Here is a 24,156-nt window from a genome sequence, read left to right on the forward strand (position 1 = left end):
GCATTTTTTGTTATTTTTATTTTTTTCTTTTATTGTTTTCTTATTCATTTCCTAGTGTAACCTTTAAATTCCTTTCTAATCTCTATTTTTCTTTCTTGTCTTTCTGAGATTTCTTTAACTATTCATTGTTTATACTTTCACTCTTCTAACTGTTTGATTAATTGCATCAATCAATCTAATCACTAATTTTAACTAAGGAGATTCTTTCACTTGCTCTTTTTTGCTATGTGTTGACTGTATGACAGGTAGAAAAGGAGAGACTTCATCCTCCTTTGATAGTGAACCTTAGAGAACCTTCCTTAGATTGAGGAGGGAGGCTAGAGGCAAAGGTATAGTTGGAGAAGAACCAGTAGAAGAAGATCTAACAACCACCATGGAAGATGAAGTGCACGAAGATGTTGAAGGAGGAGCTGAAAATCAAGCTGGGAAAGAGAAGAGAGTCTTGAGCTCCTACATCAACCCAAAACCAGGAAACTGTGGCAACAGCATCCTCAAGCCAACAATCCACGCCAACAATTTTGAGTTGAAACCTGAACTCATCACACTAGTCCAGAATAACTGCTCATATGGAGGAGGTGCTCAAGAAGATCCAAATCAACATCTCAATACATTCTTGAGGATATGCGATACTGTAAAGTCCAATGGTGTATACCCTGACACCTACAAACTATTTCTGTTCCCTTTCTCACTTAGAGATAAGGCAACAAAGTGGTTAGAATCATTCCCCAAGGAGAGCCTAACCACATTGGAGGATGTTGTGTACAAATTTCTAGCAAGATTTTACCTTCCACAGAGGATCAACAGGCTAAGAGCTGAGGTGCAAACCTTCAGACAGCTAGATGGTGAAACATTCTATGAGGCTTGGAAGAGGTTCAAAGATCTAACAAGAAAATGCCCATGAGATATGTTTAATGAGTGGGTGCAGCTCCACATTTTCTATGAAGGATTAACCTATTAATCGAAGAAGGTTGTGGACCACTCTTCAGGGGGTTCTCTCAACAAGAAGAAGACCATTGAGGAAGCTATAGATGTCATTGAAACTGTAGCTGAGAATAACTACTTCTATGCTTCAGAATGATGCAAAAAGAAGGGGGTGTTGGAACTCAATTCTATGGATGCCCTGTTGGCACAAAACAAGGCAATTGCAGCACAATTGGCAGCCTTAACCAAGAAAATGGAAAACAATCAAGTTGTAGTTGTCCAAGCTCAAGCACCACCCCAAGAAGAAAATGAACCAGAAGTTGAATGTGAGCAAGCAAACTCCAAGACATATAACCCCAAGTTGAATGTGCATAAACCCTCTCGACCACCATATGACCCTAACTCCAAGACATATAACCCAGGATGGAAGAACCACCCAAATTTTGGGTGGGGGAACCAACAAAATCACAACGAAGATCACAACAAACCATACCAAGCCAATCAATACTAGAATCACAACTCTAATCATCAGTCAAATAACTACAGACCTTACCACAATCCACTTCACACATCATATCCTTCTAACCAGCAAACACACCACCATCAAGACACACTAACCCCAACCTCACAACCGTGTGAAATCAAGGGTAACTTTGAGAGAGTAGAGGCCGCAATAGCACAGCTATCATCACAGCTCACAGGGGCCATTTCCACCCTCTTGAAAAGGCAAGCACAAGCTGAAAAGAAGAAAGATGCCAACCAAGAAGAATACAAGTCAAATTTGGAGAACCAAGGTGCAGCAATCTCAAAACTTGAAGCACAAGTGGGGTTCTTATCCAAGCAAATCCCAATGCCTACACACACATTTCCAAGTGGCACTGATAAACCACTATTTTATGGTTTACAATGTGTTTAATTGTATGGTTTTATCATAGTCTTTACCCACTTATTCATATAATTAGCATGCATTTATATTTCCTTCCTAAAATTATTACATGATTGAAAACATGCTTCTTTGGTCTTAATTTAGCTAATCTTAATTCTCTCTTATTACCATTCGATGCCTTGATTTGTGTGTTAAGTGTTTTAGGCTTTATAAGGCATGAATGAGTGAGAGATTGGGAAGGAAGCTTGCAAAAATGGAAGGAACACAAGAAATTAAGGAGATGACCAGCGAGAAGTGATGCGTATGCGTTAGCGCGCGACCGCGCGGAAGAAAGGAATCCGAAGTGACATGGTCGCATGGCTCACGTGACCGCGCGGATTGGAAAAGCACAAGTGACGCGGAAGCGTGGATGACGCGAACGCGTGGCAGGGAAAAACGCGAATGACGCGTCCGCATGGATGACGCGATCGCGTGACGTGCGCGATCTGCAGAATTACAAAAGTCGCTGGCAGAGATTCTGGGCCGCATTTCAACCCAGTTTTTGGCTCAGAAACACAGATTAAAGTCAGGAAACTTGCAGAGACTCATCATGCTCTCATAATTCACTTTTTAGTATTTAGATGTAGTTTTTAGAGAGAGAGGTTCTCTCCTCTCTCTTAGGATTTAGGATTAGGATTTTTAGAAATTAGGAATATTTCATCTTCATCTCAGGTTTAATGTTCTTTTTATTTATTTTCTCTTTTATTTTTATTTACTCTGATGCTTTCATTTGTATCTGAATTGTGTTGCTCAATTGGCTTATGAACTTTCCATGTTAGGATTGATTTTCTTATTTAATAAATATTACTGAGATGTTTTTAGATAAATGATTTTAATTTAGATTTTCTACCTTTTGGCTTTGGTTGATTAATTGGTGACTCTTGAGTTATCAAACTCATTGTTGATTGAAAATTAGAATTCTTCAAGAATTGATTCGAGATCCAATAACTCTAACTTTTCCCAAGGAAAGACTGGGACTTGAGGATTCGAATTAATTCATCCACTTAACTTACCTTCATAGTTAGAGGTTAACAAAGTGGAAGAAAAATCAAATTCTCATCACAATTGATAAGGATAACTAGGATAGGACTTTTAGTTCTTATACCTTGCCAAGAGATTTTATTATTGTTAATTTATTTTACTTGTCATTTAAATATACCTGTGCCCATTGCCCAAACTTCAAAACCCCGATTTACAATCTTCATAACCAATAATAAGAACATACCTCCCTGCAATTCCTTGAGAAGATGACCCGAGGTTTAAATACTCGGTTATCAATTTTAAAAGGGTTTCTTACTTGTGACAACCAAAACGTTTGCACGAAGGGATTTCTGTTGGTTTAGAATCTATATCTACAACGCGACTATTTTTATAAATTCTTTACTAGCAAAAATATTAACGTCAAAATGGCGCCGTTGCCGGGGAATTGCAAACCTATGCCTTATTAATGGTTATTGTAAATATATAAAAAAAATTCTTTTACTTGTTTATTTGTTTTCTCTCTTCCCTCTTATTTCTGATATCTATTATTTCTGATACCCCTCTCGCTTTGAGTTTGGTTCTAACTTTGTAGAAGGAAATAGAAACCACAGCAGGAATATGCATCAAGGTCAGACCAATCAAGGATGGATGGAGCCAAGAGGATCTAATCAACCTTTTAGGCAACAACACCCTCCAAGATATCATGGACAACGACCATTCTACAATGCATACCCAGCTGAAAGATATGGTGGACAACCTTGTAACTACCAACAAGCCCCACCCTGTGCTCAGAGACCATCCTCTCGACATAATTTCGAACCACCACACTCACAAGCTTCCTTTCACCATTCGCCACCATATGATCCTTATCCACCCCAACGCCAATCCAATTACTCCCGAGAACCACCACTCCCTTATACACCATGTTCACATTCATCAAGCCTAGAATCACAGGTTCGCTTTGAAGAATCAGTAAACCAGTTCACGGCAACCCTTCATCAACTGGAGCAAGCAATAAATCAATTATCGTCCATACATTCAGACACTCAACAGACTCCCATGGCTTCATGTAGAGAATCTAATGAAGAACGTAGCACGGAGAAGACACTAGAGACTCCAGTGGACAGCATAGAGCATAACTTCGTACTGGAACAAGTAGAGGGCGCTGTCATTGCAGAAGAAGAAGAGTTGGTTGAAGATTTAGGAGATGCCGAACCGTCACCTGAATCCAGAGTTGTGGAGAACTCCGTCAAGGATGTTACAATTGATGCTAAAAAGAATGTTGCGCAGCCCCCAATGCAGATATCTTATGAAGAACTAAACGGAATTACCCAAGACACATGTTTCCTTGATGATGATGATCACCAGTCAAGTCCTCCTAGTGATGAACTTGCACCCGCAAGTGAATTCTTTGAGACAGAAGACTCTTCCCCAAGTGAATACGACGATGATGCAGAGGTCGACTTTTCTCAACCTCCTAATTATGACTCAAGTGATGAGGAAGATGTGGAAGACTTTGACCAGTACATGGCTGGAATGAAAAAGGTTTGCAAGGAAGTAGAGGAATTTACTGAAGACCACAAAAGAGTAAAGCTTGCAGAACCACTGGAAACACCTATCCCAAGGCCACTACCACCCAATACAAACCTCCAGTGGGTAAAACCCTTAGCTTTTATCTTTACTTTTCCACTTGAATATGGTTTACTTGAAACAGATGGCCAGCTTAGAGCTCTTTGCGGCTTTGAGAGTAAAAGGGATATGACTCGCACTCAGCGCTGGTATGCAAGATTCAATGAGGTTTCACACTTCAACCTGAGGTGCAAGGATTAGTGTCAAGCTCAATTGAAAGGATCCCGGATGCTGTTTGGTCACTGCAGTGAGAATTCAGACTACTCACCACCCGGTTGGAAAAATGCAGATCAAGACAAAGATGTGTGTAAAAGTAGCATTTGGGATCCTGAAATCTATTCCGACATTCAACACTCCGGGAGCCTTGAAGCTTTCTTGAACTCACCTAAGCGCTTTACATACCTTGTTTGGGACCCTAGAGACTGTTGGAATTCCAAACATTGGTGGAGATTCCTGGATCAGTACAAGCATAAGCCACCATGACAGGAAGCTCATCAAATGTCCAACTTAAGGACTTTAACTAAAAGTGCTAGGTGGGAGACAACCCACCATGGTATGATCGTTCTTTTTTTTCAGTTTGAATTTCAGTCTGTTTTTAAATTTTTATTGAACCTAGAATCATTCATAGCATTCATATTAAGCATTGCATTGTGCATATTGCTTGAAAAAAAATAAAATAAAATAAAATTTTTCGCACGCGATGCGGCAGCGTCATTGACGCGTCCGCGTCACTAGTGCGCTGGGAAGAAAAGAATTGAACAGAGAGTCACGCGAGAGCGTGGCTGGAGGCGCGCCATTAGCATAATTTGACCCCACGCGACCGCGTCGCTCATGCGACCGTGTCATGTGGAACTTTGGCCTCCCACGCGACCGCGTCACCCACGCGGCCACGTGCCATGAAAATCGACGTCAAAAAGGTGCATGGCCAAAAGTTGTGCTGGAATTGGGCTGGACTCGTGCTAAAAGTCCAAGCCCTCCCACGCGAACGCGTGCCCCATGCGGCCGCGTCGTCTTTGAAAAATGGCCATCCACGCGATCGCGTCACCCACGCGACCGCGTCACCCAGATTTTTGGCAAAATGCAATTCAAACAGAGAGTTGTGCGAATGCGAGGCTGCACTCGTGCCACTAGCACAAATCAAGTGACGCGATCGCGTGACCCACGCGTCCGCGTCGCCTGACCTTATTGCGCACCACGCGGCCGCGTCACCCACGCGACTGCGTCGCTAGCGTCGCACACCTTAACCTAATATGCCAAAATATTTTATCTTTTCTTCCCCAATCCTAATTTTTCCTCCCTCCTTTCTTACTTACTCCTCTTCCCTTCTTTCCCTTCTCATTCTTCTTATCTTTCATTTTCTTTTACTTAATTGCATACTTTCATTCATTGCATTATTTTCATTGGTGTTGGAATTTTATTTGGGTCATTGTTTTTTCTATATTTTGTGGATTATTTGACAATTATATATCATTTTTTAAAGGGTTCTTGCATGTTCAATTTCATACTTTTCATACCTTATTTAATATGCATGCTTTATGTTTGTGAAAAAGCCCGTATGGCATCATGCACTTTTCTACATTATTCTATTCTATTATTCAATGCTTGCTTTTCACAAATTCCCTTTACTATTTTATTAATTAAATATAATTGTTAATACAAACGTTATTGTTAGTTTCTCACGACTAACAATACATTAAAGCTTTTGATGCTTGATCTATGCTACTCATGTCCTTGCCGGCATGCTAATAAACATCTTGCATCCAATACTCCCCATGCCTTGCTATATTTCCATTGGTGAACTGATCACATGGAATCGCGACCATGTCTTTCATTCACTATTTTCCTTACTTGGCATGATTATCACTCGTACCGCCCTCTTCTTTGCTCTATCCCTTTGACTTCATGTCCCTTTCTCTTCTCCCTTTTTCAGGCTGGCCACCAGAACAGGTAAAGAAAAAGCTTCTACAACGAGCAACAGCTGAGGAACCACAACACCCACCCACCTGTACCTCTCAGCATGCACCGAGGATGGTGTAATCTTTAAGTGTGGGGAGATCAATACCGATCTCCATGGGTTAGTTAGTCCCTTCTCAACACCAATTTTTGTTTTTCATTGTTGCATATGCATGTTTGATTGCATGTTTGTTTTTTTTGTGCATATTTTACCACTTGGTTAAAGTAATATTTTCTTTTTCAAGAAATTTTTATAGTATTTCACTAATTTGAATAAAACTTTTTGAAAAACTTGTTTGAAGAAATATTATTTTGGAACATAGTTTAAAGCTCGAACACACAAAACCAGTGAGATTTTGAGCCTATTTGATTAGTTACATTTTATCAACCAATATTTTATTTTTGGTGTGTGTTTTTCTTTCTAAAATTGTGATCTTTGTCTTGCTTAATTCTATATTTCCATTGTTTGATGTATTCATGCACTGATATGATTGAGGCCTTTGTTTCACTAAGCTTACATACCCATATGGCCTTACCCTTTCATTATCCTTTGCAAACCAATTTGAGCCTAATATACCCATTTGTTCTTTACTCTAGCTCATTACTGACTCTAAGCAAAAAACAATAATGTCCTTAATTTGAATTCTTGGTTAGCTTAGACTAGTAAAAGTGCTTATGATTTAAGTGTAGGGAAGTTGGGTTTGAAAATATTTGGTTTGAATAATTAGGTGTTGTATATTTTAGTGAAAATGTGCAAAATAATGGTTGAGCACATGTTATTGCATTCAATACTTTAATTATATGCATTGAAAAAAAAGTGAAAAAGAAAAAGAAAAGAGCAATTAATAAAAGGGGACAAAATGCCCCAAAATAAATCAATGCATATGAGCTGTACTCAAAACGTGGAATGCATAAATATGTAGTAAACACAGTTGATGGGAAGTTAGATTTTGTATTTTAATTAAATGGATTGTCTTGAGTTAGGTGGAAAGTTTATGTTAATTAAGGATTCAGATTTTAGTCCACTTGGCCAAATACAATCCTACCTTGACCCTAACTCCATTACAACCCTTAAAAGACCTCTTGATTTGTGTATTGATGCATTAAATTTTTGTTGATTGTTAGATGAAGAGCAAGCTATAGAAAGAAAGATTAGTAGAGAATTGAGAGAATTGATCCTAGACACTTGAGAGTTAGAATGATATACACTACTAGTAAGGGTTCAATGCTTAATTCTATGTTCCCTGCTTTTATGAGCTATCTTCTTCTTGCAAGTTATTTATATTGTATTTTGTGATTTGAATTAGTGAAATCCAGTTCATATTTATTCTTGAAAGATTTATTTACTTTTTCAGCAAGTAGGTAGAATCATTTTAGCATGTAGTTGCATTCACATTCATAGGTTGCATTGCATGAGTCTTGCCTTTCCTTACTCATTTATTTGGTCTCCTTGAGTTTAGCATGAGGACATGCTAATGTTTAAGCGTGGGGAGGTTGATAAACCACTATTTTATGGTTTACAATGTGTTTAATTTTATGGTTTTATCAGTCTTTACCCACTTATTCATATAATTAGCATGCATTTATATTTTCTTCCTAAAATTATTACATGATTGAAAACATGCTTCTTTGGTCTTAATTTAGCTAATCTTAATTCTCTCTTATTACCATTCGATGCCTTGATCTGTGTGTTAAGTGTTTCAGGCTTTATAGGGCATGAATGAGTGAGAGATTGGGAAAGAAGCTTGCAAAAATGGAAGGAACACAAGAAATTAAGGAAATGACCAGCGAGAAGTGACGCGTATGCGTCAGCGACGCGACCGCGCGTAAGAAAGGAATCCGAAGTGACGCGGTCGCATGGCTCACGCGACCGAGCGGATTGGAAAGGCACAAGTGACGCGGAAGCGTGGATGACGCGAACGCATGGCAGGGAAAAACGCGAATGATGCGTCCGCATGGATGACGCGATCGCGTGACGTGCGCGATCTGCAGAATTACAAAAGTCGCTCACAGAGATTCTAGGCCGCATTTCAACCCAGTTTTTGGCCCAGAAACACAGATTAAAGTCAGGGAACTTGCAGAGACTCATCATGCTCTCATAATTCACTTTTTAGGATTTAGATGTAGTTTTTAGAGAGAGAGGTTCTCTCCTCTCTCTTAGGATTTAGGATTAGGATTTTTAGAAATTTGGAATATTTCATCTTCATCTCAAGTTCAATGTTCTTTTTATTTATTTTCTCTTTTATTTTTATTTACTCTGATGCTTTCATTTGTATCTGAATTGTGTTGCCCAATTGGCTTATGAACTTTCCATGTTAGGATTGATTTTTTTATTTAATAAATATTACTGAGATGTTTTCAGATAAATGATTTTAATTTAGATTTTCTACCTTTTGGCTTTGGTTGATTAATTGGTGACTCTTGAGTTATCAAACTCATTGTTGATTGAAAATTGGAATTCTTCAAGAATTGATTCGAGATCCAATAACTCTAACTTTTCCCAAGGAAAGACTGGGACTTAAGGATTCGAATTAATTCATCCACTTAACTTACCTTCATAGTTAGAGGTTAACAAAGTGGGAGAAAAATCCAATTCTCATCACAATTGATAAGGATAACTAGGATAGGACTTCCAGTTTTTATACCTTGCCAAGTGATTTTATTATTGTTAATTTATTTTACTTGTCATTTAAATATACCTGTGCCCATTGCCCAAACTTCAAAACCCCGATTTACAATCTTCATAACCAATAATAAGAACATACCTCCCTGCAATTTCTTGAGAAGACGACCCAAGGTTTAAATACTCGGTTATCAATTTTAAAGGGGTTTGTTACTTGTGAGAACCAAAATGTTTGCACGAAGGGATTTCTGTTGGTTTAGAATCTATATCTACAACGCGACTATTTTTATAAATTCTTTAGTAGCAAAAATCTTAACGTCAGGCACCATGGCCAACCCAAGAGGGGAGTGCAAGGCCATTACACTTAGAAGTGGAAAAGTAGCAGAAGAGGCCACCCCAAACTAGGAGAACCACGAAGAAGAAGCTGTAGAAAAGCCTGAAAACCGGAAGAAAGAAGAGGTCCCTAGCCTATCTTCACCAAAGCCAATCTTGAAGTCTTATGTGCCAAAGGCACCATACCCACAAAGGCTAAGGAAGGATGGGAAGGACAGCCAATTTTCCAGATTTTTGAAAATCTTCAAAAAGCTCCAAATCAACATACCATTTGCTGAAGCACTGGAGCAAATGCCCCTCTATGCAAAGTTCCTAAAGGAGCTCATGACAAGAAAAAGAAACTGGGGAGAAAAGGAGACTGAAGTCCTAACTGAGGAGTGTAGTGCCATCATACAAAAGAAACTCCCCCAGAAAATGAAGGACCTAGGGAGTTTCCAAATCCCCTGCATCATAGGGAATATCACTATTGAAAAGGAATTTTGTGACTTGGGGGCTAGCATCAATCTCATCTCCTTGAACATGATGAGAAGGATGAGAATTGAGGAAGTCAAATGATGAGCGGATAATTTATACGCTTTGTGGCATTATTTTTATATAGTTTTTAGTATGATTTAGTTAGTTTTTAGTATATTTTTATTAGTTTTTAAGAAAAATTTACATTTCTGGACTTTACTATGAGTTTGTGTGTTTTTATGTGATTTCAGGTATTTTCTGGCTGAAACTGAGGGACTTGAGCAAAAATCTGATTCAGAGGCTAACAAAGGACTGCAGATGCTGTTGGATTCTGACCTCCCTACACTCGAAGTAAATTTTCTGGAGCTACAGAACTCCAAATGGCGCGCTCTAAATTGCGTTGGAAATTAGACATCCAGGGCTTTTCAGCAATATATAATAGTCTATACTTTTCGCGAGTTTTGATGACAAAAAATGGCGTCAAAACGCCAGCCCTCTGCCATTTTCTGGCGTCAAAACGCTAAAACTGGCATAAAAGTTGGAGTTAAACGCTCAAACTGTCACAAAAGCTGGCGTTTAACTCCAAGAGAAGCCTCCACACATGTAAAGCTCAATGCTCAGTCTAAGCACATACCAAGTGGGCCCGGAAGTGGATTTCTGCATCATTTACCTATTTCTGTAAACCCTAGTAGCTAGTTTCATTATAAATAGGACCTTTTACTATTGTATTTTCATCTTCCGATTATAGAGACAATTCTGGATGATATATTTTCATATTTGGGGAGGCTAGCCATTCCGCCATGCCTGGACCTCCAGACCGCTTATGTATTTTCAACGGTGGAGTTCCTACAAACCATAGATTATGGTGTGGAGCTCTACTGTTCCTCGAGTATTAATGCAATTACTACTATTTTCTATTCAATTCAAGCTTATTCTTGTTCTAAGATATTCACTCGCACTTCAAACCTGATGAATGTGATGAACCGTGACACTCATCATCATTCTCATCTATGAACGCGTGACTGACAACCACTTCCGTTCTACTTAAGATTGAGCGTATATCTCTTAGCCTCCATTCTGAAAGATCAGAGTCTTCGTGGTATAAGCTAGAATTATTAGCGGCCATTCCTGAGATCTGGAAAGTCTAAACCTTGTCTGTGGTATTCCGAGTAGGATCTGGGAAGGGATGACTGTGACGAGCTTCAAACTCGCGAGTGTTGAGAATAGTGATAGACGCAAAAGGATCAATGGATCCTATTCCAACATAAGTGAGAACTGACAGATGATTAGCCGTGTGGTGACAGTGTATTTTGGACCATTTTCACTGAGAGGATGGGAAGTAGCCATTGACAACGGTGATGCCCAACATACAACTTGCCATGGAAAGGAGTATGAAGGATTGGATGAAGGCAGCAGGAAAGCAAAGATTCAAGAGGGATGAAGCATCTCCATACGCTTATCTGAAATTTCCACCAATGAATTACATAAGTATCTCTATCTTTATTTTATGTTTATTTATCTTTTAATTATGAAAACTCCATAACCATTTGAATCCGCTTGACTTAGATTTACAAGGTGACCATAGCTTGCTTCAAGCCGACAATCTCCGTGGGATCGACCCTTACTCACGTAAGGTTTATTACTTGGACGACCCAGTGCACTTGCTGGTTAGTTGTGCAAAGTTGTGAAGAAGAATTGAGATTACAATTGTGCAACCAAGTTGTTGGCGCCATTGTGTATCACAATTTCATGCACCACCAAACCAACAAGAATGGCACTCCAACTAGCTGACAGGACATTCATGTTTCCACATGGAGTGGTGGAAGATTTATTGGTGAAGGTGGGAGAATTCATCTTCCCAGCTGACTTTGTCGTGCTGGATATGGAAGAAGAGGCAAACACTTCAATTATCCTAGGAAGGCCATTCCTAGCAACTGCTGGAGCCATCATTGATGTGCAAAAAAGAGAACTAGTCTTGATATTACATGAGGAAAAGATGGTCTTCAATGTCTTCAAGGCAATGAGTTATCCCAAGAAAGTAATAGGAGAATGCATGATGGTGGACACCATAGAACAAATAGTCCAAGGAGTTTTGGAAGAAGAGTAATATAAAGGAAGTATGAAATTGGAGCAACAAGCACCACATGAAGAACCACCACAAGGAACCATGGAAAGTTCAATCATGACAAACCATAAAGACAACAATAGAGAAGAGGCACCAAAAATAGAGCTAAAGACCCTACCTCAAAGCTTGAAATATGCCTATCTAGGTGACAACAGCACTTACCCAGTGATCATCAACTCAAGCTTGAGTAAGGAGCAAGAAGAGGAGCTCATCCAAGTGCTGAAACAACACAAGGATGCTATAGGCTAGACACTCACAGACTTAAAAGAAATCAGTGATAAACCACAATTTTATGGTTTATCTTGTGCTCAATTGAGTGGTTTTTATCAACTCTTTACACACTTATTCATATGCTTTGCATATTTTACATTTTCCTTCCTGATTTTGTGCTATGATTAAAAACATGCTTCTTTTGTCTTAATTTTGCCCTGTTTAATACTCTCTTATTATCATTCGATGCCTTGATATGTGTGTTAAGTGATTTCAGAGATTACAGGGCAGGAATGGCTTAGAGGATGGAAAGGAAGCATGCAAAACTGGAAGGAATACAAGGAACTGAAGGAACTGCTAAAGCTGTCCAGCCTGACCTCTTGGTACTAAATCAATCATAACTTGAGCTACAGAAATCCAAATGATGCGGTTCTAGTTGCGTTGGAAAGCTAACATCCGGGGCTTCGCAACGATATATAATTTGTCATAGCTGCTCCGAAGTTAGGTGATGCGAACGCATGGATGACATGCCCGCGTCGCATTTGCAAATTTCAATCCACGCAAATGCGTGGACAATGCCTCCGCATCACTTTTCTGCGACCTGTACGTACCAGAAAATGCTGGGAGCGATTTCTGGGCTGTTTCTGACCCAGTTTTCGGCCCAGAAAGCACAGATTAGAGGCTATAAAGTGGGAGAATCCATTCATTCATCATGTACTAGATACAACATACATTCATACATAGTTTTAGGATTTAGATGTAGTTTTTAGAGAGAGAGAGGCTCTCTCCTCTCTCTTAGGATTAGGATTAGGATTTTTCTTAAAGGATTTAGGAATATTTTCATCTTCTTTATCACAGGTTCAATGTTCCTTTTATTTATTTCCTTTTTTATTTGTTTATGAACTTTTCATGTTAGGATTTTCTTAACTAATATAATTTGAGGTATTTTAGACTCATGATTGCTTTCTTCTATTTATTATATAAATAATTTAGATTTTTCCCTTTTGGCTTTGATTGATTGATTGGTGACTCTTTAGTTATTAAACTCAGCAGTTGATTGATATTTGAAGTTTGCTGGTTGATTTGGATCCCTCTAAAGCTAGTCTTTCCTTAGGAGTTGACTAAGACTTGAGGAGTCAAATTAATTGGTCCACTTGACTTTTCTTTATTTAGTAAGGGTTGACTAAGTGGGAGCAACGGACAATACTCGTCACATCTGATAAGGATAACTAGGATAGGACTTACAGTTTTCATACCTTGCCAAGAGATTTTCTAATTATTAATTTATTTTTCTTATCAATTAAATTATTTGTTCAAACCTTTTCAAAACCCCAGAATATACCTTTGCATAACCAATAATAAATCATACTTCCCTGCAATTCCTTGAGAAGATGACCCGAGGTTCAAATACTTCGGTTATCAATTCCAAAGGGGTTTGTTACTTGTGACAACCAAACGTTTATACAAAACGATTTTTTGTTGGTTTAGAAGCTATACTTACAATGCGATTACATTTGTGAATTTCTTTACCGATAGGAAATCCGTTCTTCAAAATGGCACCGTTGTCGGGGAATTGCAAACGTGTGCCTTATTATTGGTTATTGTAAATATTTTTCAAAAAAATAAATTTCAGATTTTTATTTTAAAATTTTTATCTTATCTTATCTTATTTCAAAATCAAATTTCAAATTTCAAATCTTTTTCAAAAAAATCATATCTTTTTCAAAATCTTATCTTATCCTTTTTCAAAAATCTTATCTTTTTCAAAATCTTATCTTATCTTTTTTTTTTTCAAAAATCATATCTTTTTCAAAATATTTTCTTTTTGTTAGTTTTTGTTTCTATTTTCTCCTACTACCATGAACTCTCACCCCTTTGGCTATGAGTCTAGTTACAATTATATTGCAGGAAAAGGAGATTACAATGAGAACAGGCATCAAGGCTGGAAAAATCAAAGATGGGAGGAGCCATAAGGATTTGATCAACCCTCATGGCAACAACCACCTCCAATGGACTATCAACAACCATTCTGTGATGCATATCAAGGCAATGGCTATGGTGAGCACTCTTTTGATTATCAACAACCACCATCATATGCCTATGAATCCCCTCCTCAACATTATTTTGGACCACCATACTCACGAGCCCCTTACCACCAAACACCCTCTTATGATCCTAACCCTTATCCACCTTATAAACCATACTTAGAACCACCCCCATTCCAGCACAATTACTCCCAAGAACTACCACTGCCAATTTTTGGATCGACCCAAGAATCACAGGCTCGCCTCAAGGAATCAGTAGATCAATTTCATGCAACCCTTCATCAACTGGAGCAAGCAATAAATCAATTACCTTCCAGACGTTTGGACACTCAAGGAACCCCCATGGCTTCATGTGGAGAATCTAATGAAGAACGTAGCATGAAGGAGACACTAGAAACTCCAGTGGACAGTAAGGATCATGACTTTGTATTGGAACAAGTGGAGGAAGCCGGAATTATTGAAGAAGAAGAAATGGTCGAAGACTTAGCAGATGCTGAGCCTCCATTGGAAAGTCCATTCATAGAGCCTCCTTCCAAGGTGTTTGATGTTGATGTTGAGGAGGGTGTATAACCTCCAAGGAATATCATGGTTGAAGACTTTGAAGGGGATGATCAAGAGATGGATTCAATCATTGATGAATTCTTATCTACATTTGAATCCTCTTCTATTGGACTTGACATGGAAATTAAAGAAGAAGAAGCACAACCTCCTATGCCCTTGGTGAGTAATGAAGAAAATATTGAATTGGAAGAAAGTTACCAAGAGGAAGAGGTTGATATTGAAGAAGCTTGCAAAGAGGTGGTAGTTGTCAAAGAATAACACAAAGGAGTAGAGCTTGCAAGTTCATTAGAAACCCTTCCCCCTAAGTTGCCATCATTCTTCACAAAATTCAAGTGGGTAAAATTCATATCCCTTAGCTTTCTAATTCCACTTGAATATGGGCTACTGGAGATGGATGGTCAACTTAGAACTCTTTGTGGCATTAAGAGTAAGAGGAAGATGGTCAGTGGTAAGAATTGTCCTGCAAGGTTCATTATGGTTGGAAGCTTTAAGTTTAAACGCAAAGGTTGGTGTAGAGCTCAACTAAATGGGTCTAGGAAGTTGTTTGGCCGCTTTAGTGAGAATTCAGACTGCTTGCCACCCGGATGGAACAATATTGATCAACAAGAAGACGGGTGCAAAAGCAAAGTTTGGGATCCCAGAGGCTATTGCAAGTACAAATATTGGTGGGAATTCCTGGATCAGTACAAGCACAAGCCACCATAACAGGAAGCTCATCAAATGTCCAACTTAAGGACTTTAACTAAAAGTGCTAGGTGGGAGACAACCCACTATGGTATAATCGTCCCTTTTCAGTTTTAATTCTAGTCTGTTTTGTTTGTTTTTTAGTTTAGATTGAACATGGAATTTTGCATAACATTCATATTAGCATTGCATTCTGCATACTGCATAAAAAAAATCGCACGTAACGCGACTGCGTCACCAACGCGTCCGCGTCATATGTGCGTTGGGAAGAAAATAACATGAACAGAGAGTCACACGAAAGTTTGGTTGGAGGCGTGCTCCTGGCACCATTTGACCCACGCGACCGCGTGGCTGACGCAATCGTGTCATTAGTGAAATGGCCTCCACACGCGTCCGCGTCCACCACGCGAATGCGTGTCCCTGTAATTCGACGTAACAGGGTGTATGACAGTGAGTTGAGCTGGAGCTGGGCTGAACCTGTGCTAACCGCACAAGCCCTGCCACACGTACGCGTGCTCCACGCGTCCGCGCCGTTTTCAAATTTAGGCCATCCACGCGATCGCGTCAACCACACGACCGCGTCACCCAAAGATTTGGCAATATGAGTTTCAAACAGAGAGTTGCGCGACCGCGAGGCTACCCTCGCGCTAATGGCACAAATCGATTCACGCGACCGCGTGGATGACGCGTCCGCGTCATTTCATAGAAGCTCTATCCGCGTGAACGCGTTACTCACGCATCCGCATCACAAGCGGCGCACAGCTTATCCAAATCAGCCAAATATCTTATTTTTTTTCCCCATATCTAAATCTTTTCTTTCACTCTTATTTCTTTCTTCCTCCTTTCTTACTTTCTTTTTCTTTTCCATTGGTGTTAAAATTCTCTTCTTCAACTATTGCATCTTTTCTTGAATTATTCTGGTGCTTCATGACTTGTTTTATTCTAATTGGGTATTATTATTCATAAGTCAATGCTAGTTTTTATAATACTGATATTCCTTTTGCATTGATATGCACTTACACTATCTTGAATTACCCACACTCTCTTTCCCATTGTTGCAACTTTTGCACTATTGATATGCCATTTGCTTCCACTATTTTCTCACTTGCATGTTGTAGCTACCATGTAATTGAGACCTTTATTATTTGGCATTAACACCCATATTTTATTTATGTTCTTATATTTATTTTTTGGTTACTTTCCTTCCTTTTTCTCTTCTTTCAGGATGGCCACCACGAAGAGAGAGAAAAAACTTCTTAATGGGGAGACAGGTAAGTCAATCTGCAAAATCTATAGAGAAAGACATCAGTTGGAGCAGCCCGTTCACTTGTACATCTTAGCATGCACCAAGGACGATGCAATCTTTAAGTGTTGGGAGGTTGATACCGATCTCCACGGGTTAGTTATTCTCTTCTCAACACTAATATTCTATTTTCTTTGTTTGTTCATTGTTTCATTGCATAATAGATTGCATGTGTAGTTGATTGTTTGCATTTAAGTACTACTTGGTTGAAAAATAATAAGTTTCTTTTTAAGACCCTATTTTTGAAAATTTTCACGAATTTAAATGAAAAAAAATTAAAATTTTCTATGTGTTAAATTTGTTTGGAAGTTGTAATTGGAACATGGTTTTTGAGCTAAAGAACACACAGCATATGAAAACTTTGAGCCTAAATACATGGTTACATTATTTAAACCATAACTTTTTTTTTCTTGTGTGTTTTCTTCTATATAATTACAATCTTTGCTTTGTTCCATTCTATATGTCCATTATTTAGTGTATTTACATGCTTGCATATGATCGAGGCCATTACTTTTTTTGCTCACTTATCCCAAATAAGCCTACCCTTTTATGTCACCCTTGTTAGCCACTTTGAGCTTTTTAATCCCCTTCTGTTTCATAACCACATTACTAGCCTTAAGCAGAAAAACAAAATAAAAATTCCAAGTTGAATCCTTGGTTAGCTTAAGATAGATATTGTGTATAATTTAAGTATGGAGAATTTCATGAGAACATGGGATGATAGAAAAAAGTAGGGAATTAAATTGTTATTTGAAAATTTGGGAAGCATGCTCATGTGAAATCAAAATAATTAAATTACCATGTGCATTGAAAAAAAATTATTAAGTAATTAAATAATGGGATAGAAACAAAAAAGAAAAATATATATTACTCCAAATACAAAATAAAAAGAATCAATGCACATGGGACAAAATTCAAAAATAAATTTGATACATGTGCATGTAATACATAAGTGAAAAAAATTTGGATAGCTAGGTAAAGCATTTTAAATTATATAAAGTATGTATATGTTAGGTGAGATCTTAGACTAATCAAGGATTCACTTTGTTAGCTCACTTAGCCTTATATATATATCCTTACCTTTACCTCAGCTCCATTACAACCCTGAAAAGACTTCATGATGTTTGCATTGGTATGCTAAATATTTGTTTATTGGTTAGATGAAGAACAAGGTTTAGAAAGCATGACTAGGGAAGAGTAGAGTGATTGACCCTAGACACTTGAGCGATTAGAGTGATATACACTACCAGTGAGGGTTCAATGCTTGATTCTATGTTCCCTGTTTTCATGAGCTATCTTCTTACAAGTTTACTTGCTTTTTATTGTACGATTTGAATTAGTGGAATTTGGTTCATATTTGTCTTGGAGAACTTATTTACTTTTAACCAAGTAGGTAGAAACATTTTGCATGTAATTGCATTCATATAGATAGGCTATATTGCATACTCTCTATCTTTCCTCTTCACTCCTTTATAGATTCTCTTGAGCTTAGCATGAGGACATGCTAATGTTTAAGTGTGGAGAGGTTGATAAACCACTATTTTATGGTTTATCTTGTGCTTAATTGAGTGGTTTTTATCAAATCTTTACCCACTTATTCATATGATTTGCATGTTTTACATTTTCCTTCCTGATTTTGTGCTATGATTGAAAACATGCTTCTTTGGTTTTTATCAAATCTTTACCCACTTATTCATATGTTTAATCCTATCTTATTACCATTTGATGCCTTGATATGTGTGTTAAGTGATTTCAGAGATTACATGGTAGGAATGGCTTAGAGGATGGAAAGGAAGCATGCAAAACTGGAAGGAATACAAGGAATTGAAGGAACTGCTAAAGCTGTCCAGCCTGACCTCTTGGTACTAAATCATTCATAACTTGAGCTACAGAGATCCAAATGATGCAGTTCTAGTTGCGTTGGAAAGCTAACATCCGGGGCTTCGCAAAGATATATAATTTTTCATAGTTGCTCCGAAATTAGGCGACACAAACGCGTGGATGACGTGACCGCGTCATATCTGCGAATTTCAATCCACGCAAATGCATGGACGACGCCTGCGCGTCACTTTCCTGCGACCTGTATGTACCAGAAAATGCTGGGGACGATTTTTGGGCTGTTTCTGACCCGTTTTCCAACTCAGAAAGCACAGATTAGAGGCTATAAAGTGGGAGAATCTATTCATTCATCATATACTAGATACCACATACATTCATACATAGTTTTAGGATTTAGATGTAGTTTTTAGAGAGAGAAGCTCTCTCCTCTCTCTTAGGATTAGGATTAAGATTTCTCTTAAAGGATTTAGGAATATTTTCATCTTCTTTATCCCAGGTTCAATGTTCCTTTTATTTATTTCCTCTTTTATTTGTTTATGAACTTTTCATGTTAGGATTTTCTTAACTAATATAATTTGAGTTATTTCAGACTCATGATTTCTTTCTTCTATTTATTATATAAATAATTTAGATTTTTCCCCTTTGGCTTTGATTGATTGATTGGTGATTCTTGAGTTTTCAAACTCAGTAGTTGATTGATATTTGAAGTTTGCTGGTTGATTTGGATCCCTCTAAAGCTAGTCTTTCCTTAGGAGTTGACTAGGACTTGAGGGGTCAAATTAATTGGTCTACTTGACTTTCCTTTATTTAGTGGGAGCAACGGACAATACTCATCACATCTGATAAGGATAACTAGGATATGACTTACAGTTTTCATACCTTGCCAAGAGATTTTCTAATTATTAATTTATTTTTCTTATCAATTAAATTATTTGTTCAAACCTTTTCAAAATCCCAAAATATACCTTTGCATAACCAATAATAAATCATACTTCCCTGCAATTTCTTGAGAAGACGACCCGAGGTTTAAATACTTCGGTTATCAATTCCAAAGGGGTTTGTTACTTGTGACAACCAAATGTTTGTACGAAAGGATTTTCTGTGGTTTAGAAGCTATACTTACAACGCGATTACATTTGTAAATTTCTTTACCGATAGGAAATCCGTTCTTCAATCAGCCCTTCAATGTGTATGCACAAGATCCTACTTAAGGAGGGTGCTAAGCCCTTAGGGCAACAACAAAGAAGGTTGAATCCAACCATTAATGAGGTAGTCCAGAAGGAAGTGTTGAAGTTGTGGCAAGCTGGGGTGATCTACCCCATCTCAGATAGCCCTTGGGTGAGCCCGATACAAGTAGTTCCAAAGAAAGAAGGAGTCACTGTTGTACCAAATGAGAAGAATGAGCTAATACCAACAAGAATAGTGACCGGTTGGCGCATGTGCATCGACTACAGGAAGCTTAATGAAGCCACCAGGAAGGACACTTCCCCATACCATTCATGGACCAAATGCTTGAGAGGCTGGTAACTTGTCCAAATGGTGTCTTTGCTTACAGGAGGATGCCCTTTGGACTGTGCATTGCACCTGCAACATTCCAAAGATGCATGCTCTCCATATTTTCAGACATGATTGAAAGGTTTATTGAGGTGTTTATGGATGACTTCTCTGTATTAGGTAACACAAATTCTGATTGCTTGCATTACTTAGCCTTGGTGCTAAAGAGATGCCAAAAGACCAACCTTGTTTTAAATTGGAAAAAATGTCATTTCATGGTTACAGAAGGAGTGGTCATTGGTCATAAAATCTCAAAAAAGGGCATAGAAGTGGACAGGGAAAAAGTAGAGGTGATTAAAAAGTTACCTCCACCTTGCAATGTCAAAACAATTAGAAGCTTTTTGGGACATGCTGGTTTCTATAGGAGGTTTATTAGAGACTTTTCTAAGGTTGCCAAGCCATTGAGCAACCTACTTGTCTCTAATGTGCTTTTTGTTTTTCATAATGAATGCATGTTAGCCTTTGAGGAGCTTAAGAACAAACTTTCCTCTGCACCTATCATAGCACCACCATGTTGGGATCTACCCTTCGAGTTGATGTGTGATGCATCAGATTTTGCTGTGGGTGCTGTTTTAGGACAGAGGAAGGATAAATTGGTGCATATCATTTATTATGCCAGCAAGGTCTTTAATGAGAATCAAAGGAACTACACCACTACAGAGAAGGAATTACTTGCCATTGTCTTTGTTTTTGATAAATTTAGATCATATCTCATTGGTTCTAAAGTAATTGTATTCACTGATCATGCAGTACTCAAATACTTGCTTATCAAACAAGAGTCTAAGCCAAGGCTAATAAGATAGATCCTTCTACTCCAAGAGTTTGACATCGAAATTAAGGATAGGAGTGGAGCAGAGAACAAAGTTGCTGACCACCTCTCAAGGATCCTACAAGAAGAAAAAGGAGCACACCATCTTGCCGTGAATGAAAGCTTCCCGGATGAGCAATTGATGATGATACAAGAGACCCTTTGGTTTGCTGACATAGCCAATTTCAAGGCCATTGGGGAACTACCAACCAACATCAACAAACACATGAGGAGAAAGCTCATCAAAGATGCCAAATACTATATATGGGATGAGCCGTATTTGTTCAAAAAGTGTGCTGATTGGATCTTGAGGAGGTGTATATCCCATGGAGAAGGACAAGAGGTGCTTTGGCAATGTCATGGATCTGCATATGGAGGCCACTTTAGTAGAGAAAGAACAGCAGCCAAGGTGCTCCAATGTGGATTCTACTGGCCAAGCATTTTCAAGGATGCAAAGGACTTGGTGTCAAGATGCGATGAATGCCAAAGGGCTGGCAATCTACCCAGGAATAATGAGATGCCACAGAGATTTATAATGGAGCTAGAATTATTCGATGTATGGAGGATTGACTTCATGGGGCCTTTTTCATCCTCATACTCAAATAGTTATATACTTGTGGCTGTAGATTATGTGTCAAAGTGGGTGGAGGCTATTGCCAGTGCCACAAATGACAACAAGGTCGTAATGAGCTTCTTAAGAAAGAACATTTTCAGCAGGTTTGGAGTTCCTAGGGCACTCATTAGTGATGGAGGGACACATTTCTGCAATAAACAACTGGAAGCAATACTTCTCAGATATGGAGTCAAACACAAGGTGGTAACCCTTTATCATCCACAGACCAACAGGTAAGTAGAGATTTCCAACAGGGAGCTAAAAAGGATTCTTAAAAGAACTGTTGGAAGCTCAAGGAAGGACTGGTCTAAGAAGCTAGAATATGCTTTATGGGCCTACAGGACAGCCTTCAAGACCCCTATTGGGATGTCACCATACCAACTGGTATTTGGCAAGGCTTGCCACTTGCCAGTTGAACTGGAGCATAGAGCCTTCTGGTCTCTAAAACTACTGAACTTTGATGAGCAAGCTGTTGGAGAAAAGAGGCTAAGGCAACTCAACGAGCTGGAAGAATTTAGGAACCAAGCTTATGAGAATGAAAAGATCTACAAAGAGAACACAAAAAGATGGCATGATCAAAAGATAGCAAGGAGGGAGTTCACTGAAGGACAAAAGGTGTTATTGTACAATTCTAGACTTAGGTTCTTCCATGGGAAGCTTAAGTCTAGATGGTCTGGACCCTTCACCATCATCAAAGTGTACCCCTATGGCAAGTAGAGCTCATGGAGGACAAAACACAGAGAACCTTCACTACAAATGGCCATAGACTCAAGCATTACCTGGGGGACTCACTGGATGAAAGGAGAGTGAGCTACCACCTCAACTGAAAAAAGGAAAAACATCAAGCTAGTGACGATAAAGAAGCGCTAGTTGGGAGGCAACCCAACATTTTATATCCTTTTGATTTATTGCTTTATTAGAAGTAGATTATGAATATTAGCTTAGGAAGTTAATTTCAGTTTGATAGTTAAGATAGCTTTGTGAGTCAATTTGTCTCCTATTTTTTGGAAGTGCAGCTGGATGAAAGCATTTACTAATGATGATGAGTGATTGGGCTAAGAACTAGCTAAAAAGCTAAGTTTGGTGTGGCCACTCACCAACTTGATCTAGGCTTACAACCATTTGGATAAATTAAATTTTTAAGGAGTAAGCCCAGAGATTAAGTTTGGTGTGGCCACCACCATACGAGAATCAATCAGCAAGCCCAATACCACTCAATTTGGAAGCATTTAATATATTGGTGGAGGCTTGAATGAAAATTTTAATGTGTTCAGGGGAGATTAGAAGCAAAGAATGTGAAAGGATTGGAATTACTTCTTCCCCATGAACACATTAAAAACCCAATGATGAACCCAATTTATTGAGATGCAAATGAATTAAGTTTGGTGTCCCAAGGGACACCCATCAATTGCACCTCTATTCACTAGCATTGAAAAGGAATGTGGAGGATCATTTTGTCATTACTGATGGGGTTTTCGGTTTCTTTTTTTTTCAGGAGATTGAATGGGGGCCACTTGATAGATAACAAAGAGGTCAAAGTGTACTTACACGTTGGAACTCAACATATTCAGAGGGCACAGTGGGATAAGGGTTGGCGCCTCTTCCCATGCTAGGCGCCACTCCCCAAGTGGAAAACATTGAATTCCCTTCTTTTCCCACCATTCAAACCATACTCTTCACTCCTATAAATCCCCTACCCTTCCCATTCCCTCCCACTTCAGAACCCATTCCATACACAAAATACACCCACACAGACCCTTCTTTTTCTTTTCTCGTTCTTCTCTCTATCTTTCTGCTTGATTGGGACAATCAAGTGCTAAGTTTGGTGTTGGGGAAATACTTTGTTTTGCTTGTGTTTCTTTGTAACACTCCATTAATATCTTAGAACCCTCAAACACCCTCTCTCTCTTCACCCAATGACACCACCAAGATCCTCAACCTTAAAGACATGAAAGACCAAAGAACCAACCTCAGGTTCCTCAAGCTCAAACTTCAATGAGTAAAATTCCTCTCAGTATTCAACCAAAATCAATTCTATGGTTAGGTGAGTAAGAGGGAGATCATCCCAAAGGTCAGCTTCCAACTAGGAAGGAATGAGCACCTTGAGATCAACATTGAGATCAACAACAGGGGCTGGGTACTCTTTTGCAACCCACCAAAGGAAGTGGTGGAAGGAGTGGTAAGGGAGTTTTATGCCAATGCCATGGCACAGCAAAGGCAAACTTATGGGTATATTAGCTATGTGAGGGGGAAGTCCATTGACTATAGTCCCTCTAACATAGAAAGGGTGCTGATGGTGAAAAAGATAAACTCCACTCGGACTTATAAGGAGAGAATGAAGCAACCAGACCCAGGATTTGATGAAATCCTGAATTAAATTTGTGTACTAAATGTGCAGTGGATCAATGACAAATATGGAAAACCCAACCAGCTGAGGAGAAGGGACTTGAGCCCCCAAGCTAGGGGTGGCTCGACTTTGTGAGAAGATCTTTGATCCCTACATCAAACACATCTGAGGTGACCAAAGAGAGGGCTGTACTTATATACAGTATAATAAAGGGAGAGGACGTGAATATTGGGGAGTTGATTGCCAACA

This window comes from Arachis stenosperma, chromosome 9, assembly GCF_014773155.1.
Source record: "Arachis stenosperma cultivar V10309 chromosome 9, arast.V10309.gnm1.PFL2, whole genome shotgun sequence".
Taxonomy (NCBI): Eukaryota; Viridiplantae; Streptophyta; class Magnoliopsida; order Fabales; family Fabaceae; genus Arachis; species Arachis stenosperma.